Source organism: Dicentrarchus labrax, unplaced genomic scaffold (genome assembly GCF_905237075.1).
Source record: "Dicentrarchus labrax unplaced genomic scaffold, dlabrax2021, whole genome shotgun sequence".
Taxonomy (NCBI): Eukaryota; Metazoa; Chordata; class Actinopteri; family Moronidae; genus Dicentrarchus; species Dicentrarchus labrax.
Window position 1 is genome coordinate 29851323 of NW_026136713.1, and position 7742 is coordinate 29859064.

The following is a 7742-nucleotide window of genomic DNA, read 5'->3' on the forward strand; positions in this document are numbered from 1 at the left end:
AGAAACGCTATACAATACAATACAACAGCAGCATACATGACAAATCCTAATATTAAAGCACAGTAGAGAATAAAGTGAATTTTGTTTTCCACCTCATTTATCTTCAACCACATGTGTATGTTTCAGTTTCAGTATCTAGTGGCAACATATCACATCACATCTGTGCATGGGGTGATCTCTTACTTTATCACATGTGTAATATTGCCTGGAAAATCTGTGTCCTGTCACTTTTAGATGAAGATATAGCACTTCCACATTAGCTGTAACTGGCTAGAAAGGAGAGTGTTTAATCATCATACAAGGGAAATAATAAAAAGACTTCCTTTTTCCTTCCCTCAGTCAACACTAGATGTCCCCATGAGCCTTGGATAAAAGTGAAACAGATCAAGCTCCTGGAGCTTCTCCCAGCCTATGCAAAACCACTGTTTAGATAATCATGAACATGTATTTTATTATGCCTTTTTCTTTCAAGAGCACATAATGTAGATGCAAATGAAGAGATTACGCAGAAAATATGCAGAGAAGCACGTGTGAAGACATCGCTAATGGGAGGTAAAACACCAAACACCCCAAGTAAATTATCAGCATGGCTGTGTGATCGTACATCCCAGTGGCCTCTAGACAAAGTACGAGCTCTGAAAACAAAACCCTATGTATTGTGGGCCAGGTGATCTAAACATGGAGGATTAGATAGTGAGGCTTGAGGGGTATGATGTCTCAGATCTCACAGCAGCTCGCCCCAAAGTGGATTATGAAACTCATATTGGTGTCAGACGTTAACTGGGGGAAAAGAAAATGGAGGAAAGGAGCGGCCCGGGTAATCTGTTGGTAGACAGAGGAAGAGACGTCGGTGGCTGATGTAGGATAAAAGTATGGCTTGCCTGCAGTAAGACTTAAGATCAGCGTGGAGAAGCAATAAAGTGATAGTGTGATACTGTAGTGGCTGGTGGGAGGGAGAGCTTGGAGGGAGAGCTTGGAGAGAGGTTTCACAGGAGGGTGAAGCTGTGATTAGAGAGAGATTGGAGGTAAAATCCTAGGGAATCACCACCGTCTGTGCAGGTGCTTATTGAAGTCTTACTTTCATCGGTGTGAGGAAACAATCAAGATGAAGTTGGGGAAGAATCAAGAGCGGGATTGATACATCTGTGCCAGGGACTTTGGGCTTAAAGATGGAGAAGGACAGGGAAGTAGAGTGTACTGTAAAAGTGCCAGCAGCTGTTCCCTCTTGTCTGCACTGTAGTTAGGATTAATTAAGCCAAAAACATCACATCACTGTCTATTATTCTGCTCACCTGATTCTTCTGATTAACTTGTTTTAGGAGGTAAAACAGAAGAGCACAGGCTTTCAAGCTTCGCAAGGGTAAAACCAGCTTTTATCTGCAAATTCTCATCTCATCATTCCTTTATGACACTGTATCTTAGTCGATGAGGCTTGTTTGATTTGTAATGATTAGGTGATAAAAAAAAGCTTGCTTTAATTAAAGTTTGTTCACGGATAAAGTTGCTTAAAATGTGTGAGGAAGTGATTTTACACATCAGTGGTAAAGGAGGCATTGAGATGTAAAACAGATAAATGTCTATTTTCCATAGTGTTTGGAGGAGATGTAATTTTTAAAAAATGTGATGATAAAATTTTCTGAGGCATAGTTCAGCCACAGAGAGATGAATCTTTTGAGGAAGATTGAAAGTAAGAAATGTCGCTGTACTTCTACAGCTGTCTTACTTAGATAATTCTTCGGAAAGCTAAACATTTTGGTGTGCTGTATGTTCAAAATCTTGTTAAAGAAAAAAGAGCATTCATGCGGTTCAGGGACATTTAGCATGCAAGAAAAGATAAATACAGGTTGTTTGTTTTAAAAAGAGCTGGAGAAGCCACATACTGCAACAAGAAAATAAACAGTGAGATGAAATTTACCAAGCGAAAGATAAAAAGGGAACTTATCTCGCAAAGGCTTTCTGACTGATAAAACAAGATTTTATATTTATTTTTGATTTTCTGTTCACAGTCAGAAACAGTAAAAAGATAACACCATGAATTCTGGCCGTGGTTTGACATTTACAGCCAAATATCACCAGAAATCAGCTTTGATGATTCAGGTGTGCTTCACACTGCAGTTTCAGACTTATTTTAAGAAAACTCAGAGACTGCATTAATGTCAGTTAGAAATTCAATGACAACCAGGATTAGAGTTTAGTTTAGGAGTCTAGATGAAGGACAGGTTGTGTGGCATTTACACAAACATGGAAGACAAAGAAAAAAGGAGTGTAGACAGAAAATAGGATACAGGGTGATACAGGTGTTCAGCAGCTAAGAAAACTAAGCTCTTGATTTAAAGCTGCACTAATCAATATTGTCATACTAACAGGGGCTAAAAGACACGATTAAGCATTGCACTCTTGTCATGTTGTCGGACTCACAATGTAGTCTTCTTTTTTGGTGCCTACATTATCTACAGTGCAAGCCAATTCACTCAACTATAAAGATTCAAGTGTGTTATGCTAGTAAGGGCTTATGTAGCCCTGAGCTGCAAAGAAGATGAGGAGCAAGTTACAAAGTAACTTTTACCTGCAACTTTACTGTTTTGTAAAAGAAAAAAAGCTCTGATGAGCCCACTGTACGCTACCTGCCCAACAAATTGACAAAGTTAGCAACTATCTGGTGAATATAGTGGAGCATTTAGCAGCTGAAGAGACATATATTTCCCTCTGGAGCAGGTGGAGACCAAAAACTGAGTTGAAAGGAAAGTTAATAATGGAACAAAGCATGTAATAGACCCACCAGTCCACTATAGGATACCATGTCAGTGTCACGTTATGCCTCAGGTGTGTAACAAGATCTTCTCCTAACCGAGCAGTTTTGTTATTTTTGCTAACTTGACTGCGGAATGAGCACATGTTAAAAATGTGACTTTGGAGGGGCCCTGGTAGGTCACCTGTATGTATCAAGGCTGAGTCCTTGCTGCAGCAGCCATGGGTTTGACTCCAACCTCTTTCTCTCTCCCCCCTTCCCTTTTACCTGTAGTTGTCCCATCTAATAAAGGCAAAAAAGTCCCTAAAAATTATATAATATGTATGCCGTGTGTATTACACACTTTGCCATGAGACCAGGTTGCAGAAACATTGTCTTCTTTAAGGGAATCTAACAAAAGAAAACTTGCAAGGAGTGCACTGTATTAGTTTCATTCCATCTTTATTCAGAGTGATGTTTGATTTAAGCAGCAAAGTACAAAGATAATTGTTGCAAATTCAATCCAGAAGAGGTTTGGTCAGCAGTTTTGGACTTGTTGGTGAACTGAAGAATGAATTATTAATTACAGATACTCCAACAATAACACTATTACTCTATTATCCAATCCAACTTTATTTGTTAAGCACTTTAAAAACAACCAAAGTTGACCAAAGTGCTGTACAGGAGAATAAATAAGACATCATAAATGTAAACAGTGATAGTGGTGATGAAGACCACTGTGAGGAACATAGACAGTGATAGCGACAACACTGGAAAGTTCCTGTGGCAGATAACACGAAGTCCGACGGCGACGAGCTCGATGCTCGTAATCTCATTAACTCATAATTATACTAAGCATCTCTTTCCTTCTAGGATATCCTAGTAGGTTTACCTTTGAATAGATGTCTCAATAAACTAAATCAAACTTTGATGATGCTCAGTATTAAAGTTCTGCTGGTTATTTTTTGATAATTTTTACATTTTAAAATGTTTCTTTCCAAATCCAAAACTGCTGGTTCGGGGTCAACTCAGAGGCAAATAACTATTTATGATAAAGATGCTGCCAGATGGGTGTAGCCATAACAAAATTAAAAGCTTATTTTAAAAACAGGGATTAATTAGGAATGTTTAACTATACTCACTGTGAAAAGTAATGATGGAACAGATGGGCAGCACCAATCATTTTTTATTAAGAGACGAGTGGGAACTTAATGATTTAAAATGTTAGTATTGCACTTTGCTCCTTCAGTGTCAAATTAACTAAGAATAGGAATTAAAGCATCAATAATAAGCTTTTCACTCATTACTGAAACTCCAAAATAGCCAAATAGCAAAAGCTATGTGTGACAAATGAGCCAGTGTACATGTTGATTCGCACCACTTACCACTTTAAAAATACACATTTCTTGTTGTTCATTAAAAGGCTAGCGTCTCTTTATAAACTGAAATTTGAAATTTTGTCTCCTGTTAATTAACTCAAGTTTCCTCGTGTGTCATGCTTCCCCAGGACATGCTTGTTATATTAATTGTGTAGTAGTTTCTCAGGTTGTTTTACTGCTCAATATGTTTTACTGCTCATTAAATCAGATATTTCTGTGTGAAGACGACCCCACTTGGAGGACAGAAAATGAACCACATGTGACAAGGCAGGGAGGAAACTGACGGACAACGAGAAGATTTACATGTTTAGACTTTTAAACAATATTGTTGCCTGTCAGTGTGGACATTGTTTTAATATGTGTGATTAGATTTATTGGGAAACCACCAGTGGTCATTGGATCTCATCTAGAGACAAGCCTTGATTACCAGCTGTGCAAAACAGCTACATTTCAAATCCTACTGAAGTAAATGCACAAAATATGTCCAGCAACTTGTACTTAGTATCAAAAGTAAAAGGACTTGTTATGCAGAAAAATGGTCCCTGTGACTGATGTGAAGCTAACTTCTTTATTTGATTATTTAATCTGTAGCAATGCATCATGTCTCATCAAACTGATCTGCAAAGTAACCATTAACGATATCTGTGAAATAAATGTAGTGCAGTAGAAAGTGCAATATTTCACTCTGAAATGTAATGGAGAAGAAGAAACATAATGATGAGGAAATCACATTTCTATAATCAGTACTGTCACATAGGTACGGACATCATGACGACTCATCACTTAAATTAGAAGCACCACTATGGCTTCAAGTAACATAATTATTGCTAAAATTATTGAACTTAGTTATCAGTCAAGTTATCAACTTAAACCCTCCTGATAATCTTGCTGACCTCTAGTGTTTTAATTTCTCAGCTACAGGTGCAAATAACCACGAGTCTGAACACACACAAACAGTCTTGAAGCTTTCACCCAGAGACTGGCTGTATAGCACTGCTTTTCAGCCCGTTGTGGAGTTATTGCCTTTGCCAAGAAAACTCCTCAGTACCACTAAAAACATCGTCAACTGCTCTCCCGAAATAAAAACATATCCAAACTGGACTAGCCTCATCATCACTTCTGTTGTTGGCCTCATTTCTGCTAAAAGATGACCCCTTGTGCAGCAAAAGCAAACAGTAAGTCCAGGCTGTACAGCAATGGCTGCCATGTTTGCTTGCTTTGCATAATGAGATCTGATCACAATATGGACAGAATGCAGGCGTGCATATAAATCATAGATGTAAGCGTAAAGGCAGGATTGGATTGTGCATTAGCCAAATCCATATATATATATATATATATATATATATATATATATATATATACTGCACTGCATTAAGAAAACCAGGTCTTAAGGTTATGAGGATAATCTGATGTCACATACTCCTAAATTAAAGACTGGAGATAATCTGGCCTATGTCCTTGCTGAAAAAATAACAGGTCTTTTTAAATGTTCAGACCAGTAGAAACCATCGCTCAGATTTATCTCTGTTGGCAATTTTTAGCACCAGGCCAATATTTCTAACTCTCATTTTGTATGTGTGTATTGTGTTGCTATGTCCTAAAGCAGGATGATTGTGCTGCTCTGTGTTGAGGGGTTGTAAATGTGGTTGCAATTTAACATGTATTTAACAAGCACAATTATAAAAGCACTTTCGTCAAAGTATATTTTTCCATCCATATTATCACGCTCATATGGGATTTCTGTTTTTGTGCAGAGCGTCTAAGCCATGTGGTTAGGAAGAATCTGGCTCGTCCATCTCAAAGAAGATGTTTTTTTCTCTTTCCCTTCTTGTCAGAGCTTGGTACTGATCCAAGTCTGCTTCTTCAAACCTCCATTTATCACGCTCTCATGCTCCTTTTCCTCTGGTTTAAGCTATATGTGTGACTTTAACATGCATTCTCTATCTGCATCACTTTTTGGCGGTGATGAAAAATAAGTAAAAATAAATTAAGTACAGTTTTTAGGTACTGGGTATTTCCATTGGCTGCTACTTTATACTTACACAAAAATCTGAAATATAATATGTTGTTAAAGATTAAACCTGTGGTTCCCAACCTTTTTGATTAAAAAACAGAATCTAGTTGGGTCCTCGTGTTTTGTGTCAGATGTCAGAGAGTTGAGTTCACTGAAGAAACATTTTGCGTCTAACCTTCTCAGATGGTTTCATTATAAATAACTGTTCAATATAATCCAATATTCAAAAAACTTAATACAAATCTGTGTTTTAGAACTTTAGCTTTTTCTCATTTCCTCATCCAGTAATCACATCACGACCCCTCACATTTATCTTGTGACCCTTCAGAGGGGGTCCCACTGGACAAATCAAAACTTGCTCCACCTCAACCAGCTACAACAGTAAATTGCTGCTTTCTGCATCAGTATTAAAAATCTAATCATGTCGATCCCAGGGGACATTTTACTGCAGAACTACTTTTACTTTGACACTTAAAGCACATTTTACTAATAATATTTTAACAGTTTTACTGAAGAAGAGAATCTGATTAATTCTAACTAATTAACACTGCTTTCTGATATGATTTTCCTCATACCAGGTCCTTCAGTGACAAAATAAATTTACTCTCTTTTATATTCATTAAATTTAACATATATATTACATTTAACAGCTTTCTTTATTTCACCATCCTCAGTCATTCCGAAAATATCCCTTTTCCTTTAGGCAGCGTGTCACCTGTATCTTTTGCATTATTTTTGATCCATATTTATTTTCATATTTTCTTGTTGATTTTAGACACTGCATTTACACTTTGCTGTAATGTGGCTTAATGCCATAATACAGTATTTAAGGACCTCTGTCTGAGGTTGTTTGGAAACCATCTTGGGTGCATTTATTTGTGAGTTTTATGGTTTTATGGTACATTATTCTCTTTATATATATATATATATATATATATATATATATAGTTTAGGTTCTAGCTAAACACACTCCACTCACTAGGGACTTATGATTAGGCCAAATGTTAAAGGGATATGAGATTGCATTATATCCTCTTAGCTTTAGCCTAATGTATTTTACTCCATGTCTCTAGCACTTATATACATATATTTAAATATGTGACTACTCTCTCCACTTATAGACAGTGCTTGTCTAGTTGCAGTTGCAATGCAATCCTCATTGCTTTTGAGGATCTAATGAGTTTTTCTTCCTGCCATTGAGCTCATTCTTAGACCTGCTTTCAAATCTGGACCATGTCCACTTATGTCAAAGATGTGTTTCATGTTTTTCTTCCTGCTGAGTCAGATTTTATTCCACATCCTTTGGGGAACAATGCTTAACTAAGAAGCACTTCAAAAAGCTACAAAATTCGGTTGTAGCATCTACAAAAAGTTTTGATCACTGATGATCCACTTTTTATTCTGCATCCTCTGTGGAAAGTGTTTGGCTACAGTAGTAGGGGTTGAGTTGTCCAGGAATCACTTTCAAATGTTTCTGCAATCATAATCATGTCCAAAAGTAGTAAGATGTGGCAATAATCATCTTAATTACCAACCAGCATTCAAACTGTCTGTTTTTTCCCCCCTTTATAGTACTTGCTTTCTAATTAGAATAAACATTTAGTCTGTTAAGCACAGA